Source organism: Canis lupus, chromosome 17 (genome assembly GCF_011100685.1).
Source record: "Canis lupus familiaris isolate Mischka breed German Shepherd chromosome 17, alternate assembly UU_Cfam_GSD_1.0, whole genome shotgun sequence".
NCBI lineage: Eukaryota > Metazoa > Chordata > Mammalia > Carnivora > Canidae > Canis > Canis lupus.
This window is the reverse complement of record NC_049238.1, coordinates 18,924,398-18,940,060: the sequence shown is the minus strand read 5'-3', so window position 1 is coordinate 18,940,060 and position 15,663 is coordinate 18,924,398. Positions and strand designations below refer to the sequence as shown.

The 15,663-nt window shown below is 43.4% G+C and overlaps 1 long non-coding RNA gene across 2 annotated transcripts; it reads left to right on the top strand.

The window, feature by feature from the left end:
• Nucleotides 1-1,359: 1,359 nt before the first annotated feature.
• LOC111090532 lies at nt 1,360-14,610 on the top strand. 2 transcript variants are annotated; one of them, XR_005371840.1, is made up of 4 exons: nt 1,360-2,051; nt 5,818-5,941; nt 8,273-8,369; nt 14,210-14,610. It is a non-coding gene; the product is annotated as an uncharacterized LOC111090532 (long non-coding RNA). The 2 variants fall into 2 exon arrangements; XR_005371839.1 differs by lacking the exon at nt 8,273-8,369.
• Nucleotides 14,611-15,663: the final 1,053 nt, after the last annotated feature.

Genomic DNA, 15,663 nt, shown 5'->3' with positions numbered 1-15,663 from the left:
GAGCGCCGGCGGGCTGGGGGCGCCGCTCCCCACGCCGGGCCGGCGGCCGCGAGCCTCGCGCACCCTCCGCGGATGCTCGCCCAGTCGGCGCTAACTAGGGCAACTGGGAAAAGGGGCCGCCAAGTCGCTGCTGCAGCAATTTCCTCCGCGGGCGCAGCCCCCAGCTGGCGCCCGTGACAGCTGCGACCTCCGCCCCCTCCAGCCGCGCGAGGCCGAGGGAGAACTCGGGGAAAGTGGGAGGGGGACGGAACGGAGAGAAAGGAGGGAGGGGGGCGGAGGGGCGCCAGCTGCTCCCCGCCCCCTAAGGCCTCGGCGGCCGCGCGGCTCGTGACAGCTGCACCCACCGGGAGGCTCGGCGCCCGCCGCCCGCCGCCCGCCGCCCGCCACTCACCTGCCGCCGCCGCCGCCGCCGCCGCCGCCTCTGGGCCGCGCTGACGGGCGCCGCGCTCGCCGGGACCCAGGCGGCGCCGCCGCGGCCTCCGCCGGTGCCCGGGCCGAGCGCCCGCCGCCGCCGCGGCTCTCCGGCCCCCTCCTCCGGAGCAGGGGTCCCCCCGCAGGGGGATGCAGAAAGAACCCGGCGCGGGCTCCGCTCGAGGGAGCAGCAGGGAACGGGGCAGCCGAGGCGCTCGAGGCCGCGGTCCAGCCGTCTGAGGGGAGGGCTCGGCGGATCGCGTCAGACTCCCGCTCGCCTGGCCCGAAGAACAGGCATTTCAGCCGCTCTCCGCGGCCGCCATGTTCTCCTCCTCCTCGGCCGCCGCCGCCGCCGCCGCTGCCGCCGCCGCCGCCGCCGCCACCGCCCCCCGCTCGCGGCCCCGCCCCCTCCGCGCCCCGCCCCGCCCCTCCGCGCCCCGCCCCGCCCCGCTCGCGCCCCGCCGCCCCGCCGCCCCGCCCGCCGCGCTGCCCCTGAGCGCTCGGGGCCCGCCCGGCCGCCGCGACCCTGCGCCCGCGAGCTCCGACGGCGCGCCCGGGCCTCGCGCTCCCCGCCCGCCGGGCCGCGGAGACAGGAGGCGCCCCGCGCCCTCTGCCGGCCGCCCGCCCGAGGGACGGCCGCCGCGGTCCCGCCCCGGCCCGCGTCCTAACGAAGTGTGGGAAAGGAGGCCCCAACTCTTCCCCTCCCCTCGGGGCGTTCCTCCGACTGCTGCCGGGAAGCCGCCTGGAGCCCCGGGGCGCTCTCGGCTAGGCCGCCCGGCCTGCAGCCTCCCGCCGCGCTCCTCTTCCGGAGAAGGTGGGGATGCGGCGGCCAGAGGCCCTGCACACCCGGGAGGAGTCGCTCCTGGGCCCGGCCCTCCGCCGATCCGTTGTATTACTTTGAGAAAGAGACACATCCCGCGGGGTCTCTCTCTCTTTTTTTTTTTTTTTTCCTGTTCTGTAAAATTGGGACGTGGTTGCTTAGATGATTTCACAGGCTGTTAGACGAGGGAAAAGAAAGATCATATGCCCCCTTCGTTTTACAGATGAACAGATCTGACTGACACGTCTGGCTCTGCGAGTCTATGAATTACCCAAAATGTCTGTCATTGACAGAGCTTTCCCCTCAAGGGGGGCCCACACCTTTCTTCTTTCCTACCCGCTTTTTAAATTCTGTCATGGAAGTACTACTTCCAAAAGTGGAGTGTGCCTTGTCACTGGAGGAATCAAACAGCTGCTGAGCAGGCTTTCGGAGCCGTGATGGCCTTATCTGGAAAGCATCCCTCATTCCAAAGGCTGGCAATATAATACGTCTCTCTCCCTCTCTCTCTGTCCCTCTCTGGGATGTCCCAAGGATGCATGAGTCACTGGCTGCGGAAGAGCTTTGTAAAGCATACATCTATCCTTTCCCGCACTCTTTTCCCCCAGTTAGTTCGCTACTTTCACCTGCCTCAATCCTATTCTGGCGCTGCTGTCTCGCAATATTATCTGCTGTTTCTCTTCCAGTGTTTTCTATCCTAGAGCAAACCCCTTGTCAATCCTGAAACCCGTCTCACTCGTCCTAACCGAAACCTGACTGCCTTGAAAACGCCATCCTCCCTTGGCATCTCTCTGAGGCAGTGAGCAGCTTCCTCCAGAATCAGGTACTCCATCCTGCCACACCCACGATCCTCCACCTTCTCCCTGTCCTGCTCATAAAGCAACCTTTCGCCCACATCCCACATTCACTCATATTAATTCATTTATGTCCATTCAGTCGATTCTTGTCAAAGATATGTTACTGGCGCCCTAGGTGCACTTCCTTAGACCTTGCCCTCACCTGGTTTATCAGGACCTCTAGGTACCAGCAGAGTCCCCATTCCCAATAACAGCTGGAAATACCCAGCACTATGCATCTCCACATCCACCCTGTTGTCCCCTTTTGCAGGACATACTCCCAGTATAGTCCAGTCCAGACTGCATGAAGGTGCCCACAAGTGAGTCACTTGGATAGTGATGCTGTCTCCTGTTGGGGCTACACTCTAGTTCCTGCTAGATTGATAAATTGATAAATCCAGTGGACCCTTTAGTCCTCCCACTATGGACCTTTCTACAGTGCTGGATGGTTACTGCAAACTCTTCCTTTTTGAAACTCTCCTCTCTCTTCTGCATCAGTCTCTTTTCCTCTACCTGTCTTCTGACCTTCCCTTTACTAGCACTTTTCTTGGTTGCTCGTTTCTTACAAAGCCATAATATGTTTGTATCCTCAAGATTTTATTTTTCCCTTCTTTCCCCTCACTTAGTTTGGCTTCATCTATTTCCACCGCTTCAATTGTTATTAGCTCCTGCATCTCCTTCTAGCTGCCCCCTACACACACACACACACACACACACACACACACACACACACACACATACTGCAGCTCAGTGGTTTAATTAACTTTAAAACATCCTCAGGACATGCAGAGCTAAGATGTTGTTGAATGATGAATGAAACTTAAGGCATTATTTATATTGCCATAACCATCCATAGATGCTAAGGAAAGAATTCTTTTTTCTAGGGTTACACTCTTTCTAAAGACCCTTTGACTTTTTCTTCTTCCTTTGCAAATCATAATCACTTGCCATAACAGTTAAACCCACTTTTTTTCTTTTTTATTATGCTAAAATACACACTACATAAAATTTACCATCTTAGCCATTTTTAAGTGTACAGTTCAGTGGTACTAAGTACATTCACATTGTTGTGTAGCCATTACCATCATCCATCCCCAGAACTCTTTTCATCTTGTAAAATTGAAGCTCTGTATACCTATTAAACAATAACTCTCCGTTCTCTCCTCCCCCAGCCTCTGACAAACACTATTCTACTTTCTGTCTCTATGATTTTGTTTACTGTAAGTACCTCATGTAAGGGAATCATACAACATTTGTCTTTTTGTGTCTGACTTATTTCACTTATAATGTCCCTAAGGTTTATCCCTTTTGTGGGATTTTGCAGAATTTCCTCCCTTTTTAAGGCTAACTAATATTCTGCATTTTGCTTATTCATTCATCCATTGATGGACACACTTTATTTAGCTATTGTGAATAATGCTGCAATGGACATGGGTATACAAATATCTCTGAGACCCTGCTTTCAATTCTTTTGTATGTATATATATCCAGAAGTGGAATTGCTAGATCAGGTGGTATTTGTACTTTTAATTTTTTTAGGAACTCCATACTGATTTCCACAGTGTCTATACCATCTTATATTCCAACCAACAATGTACAAGTATTCTAGTTTCTCCACATTCTTGCTAACACTTGCTTTTTATGTTTTTTTTCTTATTGATATTGTTTTCAGTAGCCATCCTAATGGGTGTGAGGTGGTATTTCATTGGAGTTTTGATTTGCATTTCCCTAATGATTAGTAATAGGGAGCATCTTTTCATAAACTAATAACCCACTTTTATTTCTCTCAATTGGTCATCTCTTTTCTGGTCATTTTCAACACGTCTCTGATTCCATCTACTTTTCTATTCACACCACCTTTCTATTCAAGGCCCAATTCCTTAATTCCAACTAACCCCAAGGGGTGAAAGATTTATAGTTAAATTTACTTCCTGAACCCCAAGGCAGCCTTTTGGAAATCCATTTGCTTTAGCTACTTAAGTGAAAGCTCCTTTACTTCCAAGTAACAATGCCAATCGACAAGTAGGACGGACTCCAATTAAATGAAAGTGGTTTGAAGAAATTTTTTTTCAATGAAAATGTAAGACATTTAACTTTTATAGCCCAGATAGATCTGATTTTAGACCAGGTCCTATTGACCCAGGTCCAGGATTTAGAACATATTCAAGGATCTGTAACATACCTGTTGAATTTTCTCCAAAGCAAAATAGATTCTCAGTTCTATAAAACATCTGGTTAGTGTACATGAAATCACTCCAGTTTGTAAAGCAAGAATTGATTTAGCTTTGACACTCTTTTTTTCAAATAGTTTTTTTTTGTAATAATGAAGCAAATTCATAAAATATTCAACAAAGAGAAGTACGAAGAAGTAAAAAAACAAAAACAAAAAACAAAAAAACTATTGAGCCAGAGAAAAGCATAGTAAACACCTTTCCATATATTGACTACATATTTGCACATACAACTATACTAAGGTATTCAATTTTACATAATAGAATCACACTATAAATGCTCATCAATAATCTGGTATCTATTACTATAAAACACATCTTTTTTTAAAGATTTTATGTATTTATTTATTCATGAGAGACACACACACAGAGAGAGAGAGAGAGAGAGAGAGGCAGAGACACAGGCAGAGGGAGAAGCAGGCTCCATGCAGGGAGCCCGACGTGGGACTCGATCCCTCCTCTCCAGGATCAGGCCCTGGGCCGAAGGCGGCACTGAACCGCTGAGCCACCCGGGCTACCCTAAAATACATCTTTATCATTAAAATGGCTGAATACTCATGCATTGTATGTCTCTCTAGCCATTTAATTAACCAATCCCTTGCTGGAAAATGTTTACATTGTTTCTTGCTTTTTTTGTTTATTTTTAAAATGATGCTATAATTCTAACACATGCCTCTGTGCCCAGTTTGAAAACTATTTTGTTAGGTTAAATTCCTAGATTAATTGCTAGCTTGAATTGCTGGCTTCATTTTTTTCTACTACACATTTGCCAAACTGACCTCCAGGAAAATTGTTCCCATCTACAATCCTACCTAGGGTGTATGAGTCTGCCACTGCACCACAAAATAAATAAATTTTGTCAGTGTTTCTTTGAATAGTCTTTAATTTCCATATGTGCTTGAAGTATAGACATTAAGAATATATTTTGAGTTAGGCAGCCCTGAGTTTCAAATGGCTCTGCCACTTCCTAACTGTGTGACCTTGAACAAACCACTTTAAACACTACCAGACCTCAGTGTCCTCATCTATAAAATAGGACACTAGCCAACAATTATTGTCAAGATTAAATGAAATAATGTATGCAAAGTACTTAGTATAGTGTTCAGCATTTAGGATTGCCCATGAGAAAGTAAAAATGAGCACAAACTAAGAAGGTAAAAATCTTCCCTGCCATTCATCAGGCTGGAAGAACAGGCACAGATAAAACCAGCTGCACAGTTAACAGGATGCAGTGTCCCCTGAGGACATACTGCAGCTGTAAAGTGTCATAATAGCTGCCTTCTTCAAGTGACTACTGCTTTCCTACTCACTGGGAAACTTTGTTCTCTACAAACACAGATATCAGAAACTTTGGTGTTTGTAATTATATCAATAAGAATGAAGCATCCATCTCTTGCCCAGAGAGTCTAAATCCTTTTAGACAGAGACGTAGTTCTGATTTACAACCCAGACACAGAGTTTTAGATAAGGGAATTTCTGGACAAACACTCTACACCTATCTTAACTTTTATTGTTTCCAAAGCAACAGGACTCTGGATTTACTCTGCAGTTCAACCTAGATGTTGACCCCTTCATACACAATCATGTTTTCATCTGAGACTATGAAAATGCTGCTTTGTTCAAACTGCATCTAAACTCTGCTCAAGGTTAGTGTCTTCTAGCAAATAGAAATAGGTATTACATAAATGTAGGGTTTCATCTAGAACATCTTATAAATTTCTGTTTAACAATTTGAAAATATTATTTCTTAAGTTAGGTATCATTAGGCAAATTGAATGGTTATGCCTCCAAATGATAGTGATTTTTAAAATTTTAATTCCAGTACAGTTAACATACAGTGTTATATTAGTTTCAGCTGTACAATATAGTGATTTTAACAATTCTATACCTTACTCAGTACTTATCACAATAAGTGTACTCTTAATCCCCTTCACCTAGTTCACCCATCTTCCCTCCCCTCTGATAACCATTTATTTTTTCTCTATATTTAAGAGTCTGGTTTTTTGTTTGTCTCTTTTCTTTGTTCATTTGTTTTATTTCTTAAATTCCACAGATGAGTAAAATCACATGGTATTTGTCTTTCTCTGACATATTTTGCTTACCATTGTACCCTCTAGATCCACCCATGTTGTTGCAAATGACAAAATTTCACTCTTTTTTTTTAAGATTTATTTTATTTTTTAAAAAATACTTATTTATTCATGAGAGACACAGAGAGAGAGAGAGGCAGAGACACAAGCAGAGGGAAAAACAGGCTCCATGCAGGGAGCCTGATTTGGGATTCGATCCCAGAACTCCAGGACCACACCCTGGACCAAAGGCAGATGCTCAACCACCGAGCCACCCAGTCATCCCAAGATTTATTTATTTATTTGAGAGAGAGTGAGCATGTGTGGGAGGAGGGACAATGGGAGAGGGAGAGGGAGAGGGAGAATCTCAGGCAACTCCTCACTGAGCACAGAGCCCTATCCAGGGCTCGATCTCACAACCCTGAGATCATGACCTGATCCAAATCAAGAGTGAGATGCTTAACCAACTGAGCCACCCAAGCACCCCAAGATGTCACTCTTTTTATGGCTGAGTAATATTCCATCATATATATATAATATTCCATCACATATATATGATATTTATATCCTGTGCAATATTTATATATATATATCCCAATACAAATGATAGTGATTTTTAGTTTCTTTCAGTCCAAGCTATTTATTTGGGTAGTAAAAACTTTTGCCCAGGAAGTAGATATTTTTTAAGTCAAATAAATATCTAATCATGTCCTAATGGTCTCATGGATTCATTGCTGTGACTTTATTTCTATACATCATGCAGCAGCTCTGCCTAAAAGATATTTAGGTTCTGCATTAGTTAGTTCCCTTTTCAGAGCTACATACTTAGCAACATAGCAAATTCCTTTGGTTTTTACATCTGAATTCTAAGGGCTATAGTCTCTATTATGGACATTTTAGTTATTTAAAATTTATACTACTAAAAACATACTGCAACAAATGCTTTCTTTGCGCCCTTCTGAGATGACAATATCATCTATTTTCCCAAGCAATAATGATATAAAACACAGGCATGCTTCCCTAACATGTGTAGGCTTCAATCAGACTCGCAGTAGCAGCTGCTTCTCACTTTTGAAGTCTGAGTGCCAAAGTCAATTGTACATGTAGGAGGACTGGATTGGCGGTGGCCTGTGCTGTGTGCTTCCAGATGCCAGGCATACCCCACCCCCAAGCTTACCATAATGCCTGCAGTTTCAATGACAGAGATTCATTCCTTTGGGTTTGTAATTTGCTGTCTCAGGATGATCCTTTAAACAAATCATTTCTCCTTGATTATGGTTATTGTAGAAAATTGAGAACATACAGAGAGGTTGATGAATCAAAATAGAAATTACCTGTAGCTCAAGACTCAGACACCACTACTGTTAACATTTGGTATTTCCTTCCTCTCTCATCATGAACGTGAAATTGAAAAGATGACCTTATTTATAACTCTTTTGTTATGCATTTAAGCAGCTTTAAGCAATAAAGGAAATTGATGAATATAAACTGCAAGCATTTCTCTAAATTTACTTCTGATTCTCTTCTTCATGCAATAAACATTACTAAATACCTACTACATGCTAGGCCCTGAGCTAGACACAGATTAGTAATACAGAACACATTATCAGTGTATAAAAATTCACATATTTTTACAAATCAGTAATCAGACATATAATCAGTGCATCAAGTATTTTATGTTCTAGTTTTCTTTTTCAATATTATTTCTTATACATTTATATGTATGCCTCAAACTTCTTGATTTTTAAGGGTTGTATGGTATTCAGTTGTATTGATTTTACCATTCTTTAATATTGCAAATTTGGGCTCTTTTCTCTTCCCTCTTGCTTTTAGATTCTTTCCTTAGACTTTATTCCTCAAAGGAGGTTATCAAATCAAAGGGCATTATTGTTACCTATCTTCTTTCAGAATTCAAAGACAGGAAGAGAAACAAATTGCATGTGACTTAGATTTCTCATGAATTCAGTCAAGCAGATGGTTCTTTTCCCATTTGGGGGAAGTAGAGGTAAGTAGCACAGAGAGAAAGCATAAGCCATTGAAGATGAACTTTACCCTCTTCACGGCTCAGCCAGTTTCTCCAAGAGCAACAGAAATGGTTACTAGGAGTGACACCCTTTCCACCATTGTTAGGTTGTGGATTCCACCACCATGCAAGCTCACTGAGGGCAGGGGTTTCTGCATCCATCATAAAGCCCACAGCTTTGTTTTTCATTAGGTTTGACTTTCAGAAGAACCCACAATTCTGCACTTTATACACTGATGCAACTAATAGCTATTGCTACACCAATTCATTCTTTCATGTCTCTGTGGACCAATGACAACTATAAATTTTCCCTTGAAGATGGAGCCTACCAGTTGCTGATACATGGGTGAGAGTTCATGGTGGCACCCACTGGGGCTCTGCTAAAGAATCCCCAGGCAGGACCTGCTGAAGGGATCCTCCATCTGGGCTGTGCTAAGCCTTCCTGTACGCCCACTCACCACTGGGCTGCAGAGAGATTTAAGTCCCACTCTCTTGGCTTGATGGATACATTCCTCTTTCCCTCCCACCTTCCAGGACAGCCCAAACTCTGTCACTTGGGTAGAGGAAAAGCATAAGAGAGCAGAAAAGGGGAAATTGCTAGCTCTACCTCCTCCGTCCCAAGGCAAGCTGTCAGGCCCTAAGTTTTCAACCATAAGAATTTTAAGTAGAGATCGTATCCAGGGATTCATTCATACAATCACCCAATAAATATTTATTAAGAGCCCACTATGTGCCAAGCATAATTTTAAGTGTTGGGGGTACACAGGGGCACAATTTTTGTCTTCCAAAGCTTACATGGTGGAAGAAATAGATAACAAATGAATCAACAATAAATGAGGAAAGGCTTCATATAACTAGAACATATAAAGTGCAACTGTCAGTGCTAAAATAATCTAACATGTCAATCATTCTGAATCACTCTCAGAATTTCCCTTCAGGAGGAAGCTGAATAAAATCTAAGAATGTTCTCCAGTTCAATGTAACAAGCTGTACTTCCTACAGTCACTGGGAAACTGTAAAGACTGAAAAGAGAGGCTCCCTGCCCTCAAAACACTCATCTTCTAGTAGGGAAGTTTCATGTATCCAACTAACCACCATAGTTGGTGCTTCTACTGTGCATCTTCATTACAGGAAGGGAAATGTATGTACTTCCATTCTTTGAGCTAGCGTGTGTCAAGGACATACTTCAAATTCTGCATATTCTGGATGCACAAACTCAGAGCCTACACACGGCTTCTTGTTCCATGAGCATCTACAGCTATGATTCCAGGAAAGGATTTATTCAGCCCCTCTGCCCCTCCCCATTTTCCAGCCTCATCACTGCCCTCCAGTATCTCCTTGACTCCCCTCCTCAACTACCCCCCTCCATGAACTATCAGAGAGCTAACTATCTCCTCACTCCCTTATTGTCCCTAGGGTCAGGAAACATTGGGGACACTCTTTCCCATGGCTCTTTCCTCATCTAATTCCCTACACCCACAAAATTCTAAGACAGGAAGAGATCTTAGCACGACGTACCCATATTACCGATAAGGAAACTGAGGTCTGGAGAACTTAAGTGACTGGTCGTAGGCCAAACAGCTAGTTAGGTACTTCCTACAGGGAGCGTTTTTTCCTGGAGTGAGTCAGGGGAAGCCTTTCAGGGACGAGGTTTAACAGATTTAAAGGGTCTTACTTGTCTGCTGCTGGCTGTTAGCGTGAAAAGGAAGACGAACCCTCAGTTGACCAAATAGAGTTGATACACAGAACAGTGAAATTACCTGGCCACCCAGAGAGGTTGGGGTGGAAGCAGGATTACAAGTGGCTAAGAAATGAGTGGGCAGGGGCACCTGGCTGGCTCAGTCGGTTAAGCATCTGCCTTCAGCTCAGGTCATGATCTGAGCTCCTAGGATCAAGTCCCACTTAGGGCTCCTCACTCAGTGGGGTGCCTCATTTTCCCTCTCCCGCTGCCCCTCCCCCCAGCTGCTGCGTTCTCTCTCTCTCTCTCTCACTGTGCTCTCTCTCTTTCAAATAAATAAAATATTTTTTTAAAAAAAGAAATGAGTGGGCAGTGGAAGGTCAAGGCTAACTCACTTGTGAAGTCTGTTGATGGGGAGAGAAGTTGGCAATTAAGAACTTAAAGGAAGACAAGAGGATTGTCATTTCAGTAGAAGGGAGATATGACATGTTGATGGGCAGAGGGGAAGATCATTTATTAGAAAAGATTGAAGTTGCAAAAAAGGAAAACTAACTGAACAAGGTTTGAGGGAAGTGGGCAGGGATGAGATTAAAGACATAAGTAGGGATATGACCTCTTGGCTTATTGTGCCATTAGCTATTTGACTCTAAATTCCACAAGGACAAGGATTATGTCAGGTTTTGCTCTCCATTGTATCCAGCACATGGTAAGAACTCTAAAATACCTCTTAGAGGAATGAATGAATGAATGAATGATAAGGGAACCTCCCAATTCTGCACTTACATATTCAATAGCAAAAAGTTTAGATCCAAATAAAAGAAGAAAAAAAAGGAGGCAAGAAGGAGGTTAAAATACAACACAGATGCCTACTCTGTCCTCTTTGGCCAATGTACTGGATGACATCCAGGAAACCAAGATGAATTGTCAGTAGTTACTGTCATGTAGAGAAACTGACAGTTCTGGTGACTTTAGTGCTGATGTTAATTGGAACTGTACACTACAGCATAAAGTTATTTATCATCCTGAGTTCTGAATGCCAAGTGAAATTTATCATTTAAATCTTTATATGAGAACCCGGAATAGCAGAGTAGCTGGTGCCCTTGATAGAAATTTTACCCAAAAAGATAAAGAAATCATACATATGCACAGGGGTGATATTCAAAATATTTAACAACTAATATGGCACAGAAGCCAACAGACCAGGCCTAAGCAACCCATGAGGCTGCACCTGTGCATACTGGTGATTAGGACTGCACATGACTATTGCTTATACTGATGCTCAGAGAACATCAGAGCTATTTTCAAAAGGCCATTTTGCCAGGTAGAAGAAAGAGCATCCAAAGCAATGTTGCATGCTTCCAGAGCAATATCTTCCCCACCAATTCTTAGCCCGATACTCCTCCATCTAGTAGAGTAGAACTGTACTCACTGGTTTTTCAACTTTGTTCCCTAGACTTCAGCAAACCCTGATGTTGGCCACTTTCATTATTCTCTGCCTTCCTTGATTCATCAAACTCCTGAACCAGCCACACCTGTACAAGGCCTGCCCTTAGTTAATCCATATGCCAATTACCTTCATTAGCCTATAACTATTCCTGATACCTACCACCCTTCCTGGTCATATCCAGATGCTAACAGACCAGCAAAAAAGACTCAAAGAAAATCTTACGACATGGAGGACCAACAATAGAAAACCAAGTTCCAAGAAGTGGCAGGCTGAGAATACTACTAGGGGATAGGATTATGATTCCCTAAGTTTCCTGTGGGTCAAATGGCTCTCCACCTCTAATTTTATTTTATTTTATTTTATTTTATTTTATTTTATTATTTTATTTTATTTTATTTTATTTTATTTTATTTTATTTTATTTTATTTTATTTTTTAAAGATTTTTTATTTATTTATGACAGACAGAGAGAGAGGCAGAGACACTGGCAGAGGGAGAAGCAGGCTTCATGCACGGAGCCTGACATGGGACTCGATCCCGGGTCTCCAGGATCACGCCCTGGGCTGAAGGTGGCGCTGAACCACTGAGCCACCCGGGCTGCCCTCCACCTCTAATTTTAAAAGATAGAAAACCAAATACAGATATTATATACTTCTATTGATTACTTAAGGAAATAAGGTCTTCTCTGTGTCTTACATTGTATTGTGTACTGTGAGACCAACAGAAGGAAGTATACCTGATGGAATGCCTCCAAAAATCCAAGAAATGTGTTAGTTGACAACTCACAGGTAATTGCCACAGTCGGACCTTAATTCCACAGTGTTACCAGTAACCAATCATTCAACAGGGTTGTACGCTAAATCATGTCCCACTCAAAATGTATATGTTGAAATCCCTAACCCCCATTACCTCAGAATGTGACTGAATTTGGAGAAAGGGCCTTTAAAGGGATGAGTAAGTTAAAATGAAGCTGTAAGAGTGGGTCTTAATCCAATCTGACCAGTGTCCTTACAAGAGGAAACTCACACACACACACACACACACACACACACACACACACACACAGAGGAAAAACCATGTGAGGACACAGCAAGAATGCCGCCATTGGCAAGCAAAGGAGAGGGGTCTCAGAAGAAACCGGTCCTGCTGACATGGTCTTGGATTTCCAGCCTCCAGAACTCCAAGAAAATAAATCTCTGTTGTTCAAGCCCCCCTAGTCTGTGATATCTTGTGACGGCAGCTCTAGCAGACTAATATGAACAGGTCATTGTGATCTACAGTGACAAAGTGTCTTCAACTGAGCTGTAACTATTTGAAGGCAGGACCTAAGTCTTATATTTCTTTGTATGCCCCAAATGCCCAGTAAAGTCCCCTTCACAGAGTAGGACCTCAGCACACATCTTTAAATCAATACTTAATAGAACAGTCTAAGATACAGTAACTGCCTTTGAAAGGCTTGAAAACTGGTAGTAGAGACAAGACAGGCATGGCCAAGTCACCACCGAAGCAGGAGGTACCAGGTGATGGAAAGCACTGAGGGATCTGTCAGGAGCATTTATGGAGTGCTTCATGGCTAGGATCCAGACAGGAAGGGAAGAAATGGGGGGCACAGGGACATTCCTGGGACAGAGAACAATATAAGCAAAAGCAGACAATTGGAAATACTTTCTTTTCTATTAACAAAAGAGTAAACATTTGTTCCAGTTAGAGTGGCATGTTCATGTAAAGAAAATACGTGACATTTCTGAGAGTTTGAATGCCAGTCTTAGGCCTCAGGACTTGCTCCTTGTCCTAACACCCTTCTGGAACGAAGAGAGTTCAGATCTCATGCCCACCTGGTCCAGGAGTTGAGGGAGGGTAAGATGTAAAGAAAGATTGGCACGTGGAATTACAAACTGGCATGTCCAGGATCAAGATAAACTAATCAGAGAGGCAGAATTCATTATGAGGTAACCAGACTGACCTGAAGGTGTGGAGACAGAGCTGGCTCTGGGAGGAAGTGGGAAGGAGTGGAAGAAACACCAGGTCCTTTTATGGAAGCCTTATCTTGGAATGGGGGCTGACAGGAGGATGGAAGCATTCTGGACAGTAGGTAGATGATGAGGGGCCACTGAAGATTGTTGACCGGAGGCCAAATAAACGGTATAGAAAAATCAAATAGGCAGCACTCTAGAAGTAGAATGAGAAACGATAGTGATTCAGAGGTTGGGGAAATCTTTTTGAAAATCTCTGGTTTTTCACTTTCATTGCACCAGTGCCTAACAGGCAGTGCATACTCAATAAATGTTAAAAATGAAATGAATGCTCTCTGTACAATGATTGTTTTTGTCCTTAGACTAAGAATAGCTTGCAGAATAAAGCAATAAATTAATATTGTGGTTTACAGATTAAATTCCTGTGAATTTGGCCAATGTGAATTCTTTCTGTGCAGCCTAATAATTCCTGGATGAACTAAAAGTAGTGAGTTTTTAAACCTTGCAGCTTGGGGATCTGACATTCTATCAATTCTTTGGTAGAAAGTAATGAAAATAAACTATTATTACCTGAGCAAAAAATGAATTGATTGGAAGGACATAAGGCAGGACAGAGAATAAAAGGATCTGTTGGATCATTTGGCCTGAGGAGGGCAGAAGCAAAGAGCTCCAGGCACCTTGGTAGCAGGATCTTGTGAACTGTATTTCTATGGCTCTGCTTTCAGATAATGCAGCCTCACCACCTTCTGTGTCTGGATGTCTCAGCTCAAAATGGAAGTTCCCAGGATTAAAAAATGTTATCGGCCAAGCGAAGATCAAATATCAACCTCCCTGTTGGCGGTAGATGGGCAGAATGCTATTACTGAACCCATCAACACAACATACTGGACATATCAAGCAGGGGCAGGCCTCCCAGGAAGGGATTCAGGCCCACAAAAAATAACTGATATCCACTCTGGGCACCTCCACTTCAATATTCACCTTTAAAGGAGGTGCCTGGGCAGAGGTTAAGGATCCAACTTTTGATTTCGGCTCAGAACATGATCTGGTGCCCCCATTGGGCTCCAGGCTGGATATGGAGCCAGCTTAAGATTCTCTCTCTCCCTCTGCCCCTCATCTCTCCCCTGTCTCCCTGCCTCCCATTCCCACGTATGCAAATGCATGCACATGCTCTCAAATAAAATAAAATAAAATAAAATAGAATGAAATGAAATAAATAATGGAGTGTGGCAAGGTCATTGGACAAGATGCTACTTGAGTGCCTTTCCACTTCTGAGAAGGCTACATGCTGAAATTTACATTTGTCATGCAAGAAACCAAATCCTACAGAAAATGATGAATTCATGCACTATGAAGCTTTTCTACACAGAAGTATCTCATCTCCTAGAATTTTCAGTATCTGTTCAATATGTCTGCATGATCTGGTGGGTTTAACATTTTTTCATTACAGTATAACACGCATGCAGAAAAGTGCACATATTTTGTAAGTGCTCAGTTCCAAGGATTTTGATAAGGTGAACAATGTGTAGTCAATGCAGATTGTGAAATAGAATATAACCAGCACCCTGAAAGGTTTCCCTCAAGCCCCCTTCCTCCTAACAAAGGTAACCACTGAATTAACTTCTATTTCCATCAGTGAGTTTGGCCTGATTTGTTTGTTGTTGTTGTTGTTGTTGTTGTTTGTTTGTTTGTTTGTTTTTAATGTAAGCTCTATGCCCAACACAGGGCTTGAACTTGCAACCCCAAGATCAAGAGCTGCATGCTCTACTGACCAAGCCAGCCAGGCACCCAAGTTTTGCCCAGTTTTGAGCTTTATGTTAATTGAATCACATATCATGTGCTCTTTTATATCAGTTTTCATTCATTCAGTGTTGCATTTTATGAGATTCATTCATAATGCTGCAAATAGAAATAGTTTGCTCATTCTCATTGCTGTATAGGATTTTATGAGTACAACACTGCTTATCCATTCTACTGTTGGTGGACATTTGTTTCCAGTTTTTAACTATTGCAAATGGTGCCCCTATGACCATTCTTGTACACATCTTTTGTGAATATATATATTCTTTTCTGTTGGGTATAAGGAGTGGAGTTGCCTGTTCACAGAATAAGTTCAGCTGTAATAGGTAGAACAACAGTTATCCAAAAAGGTTTTTTTTCAAATTTACATTTCCAACAA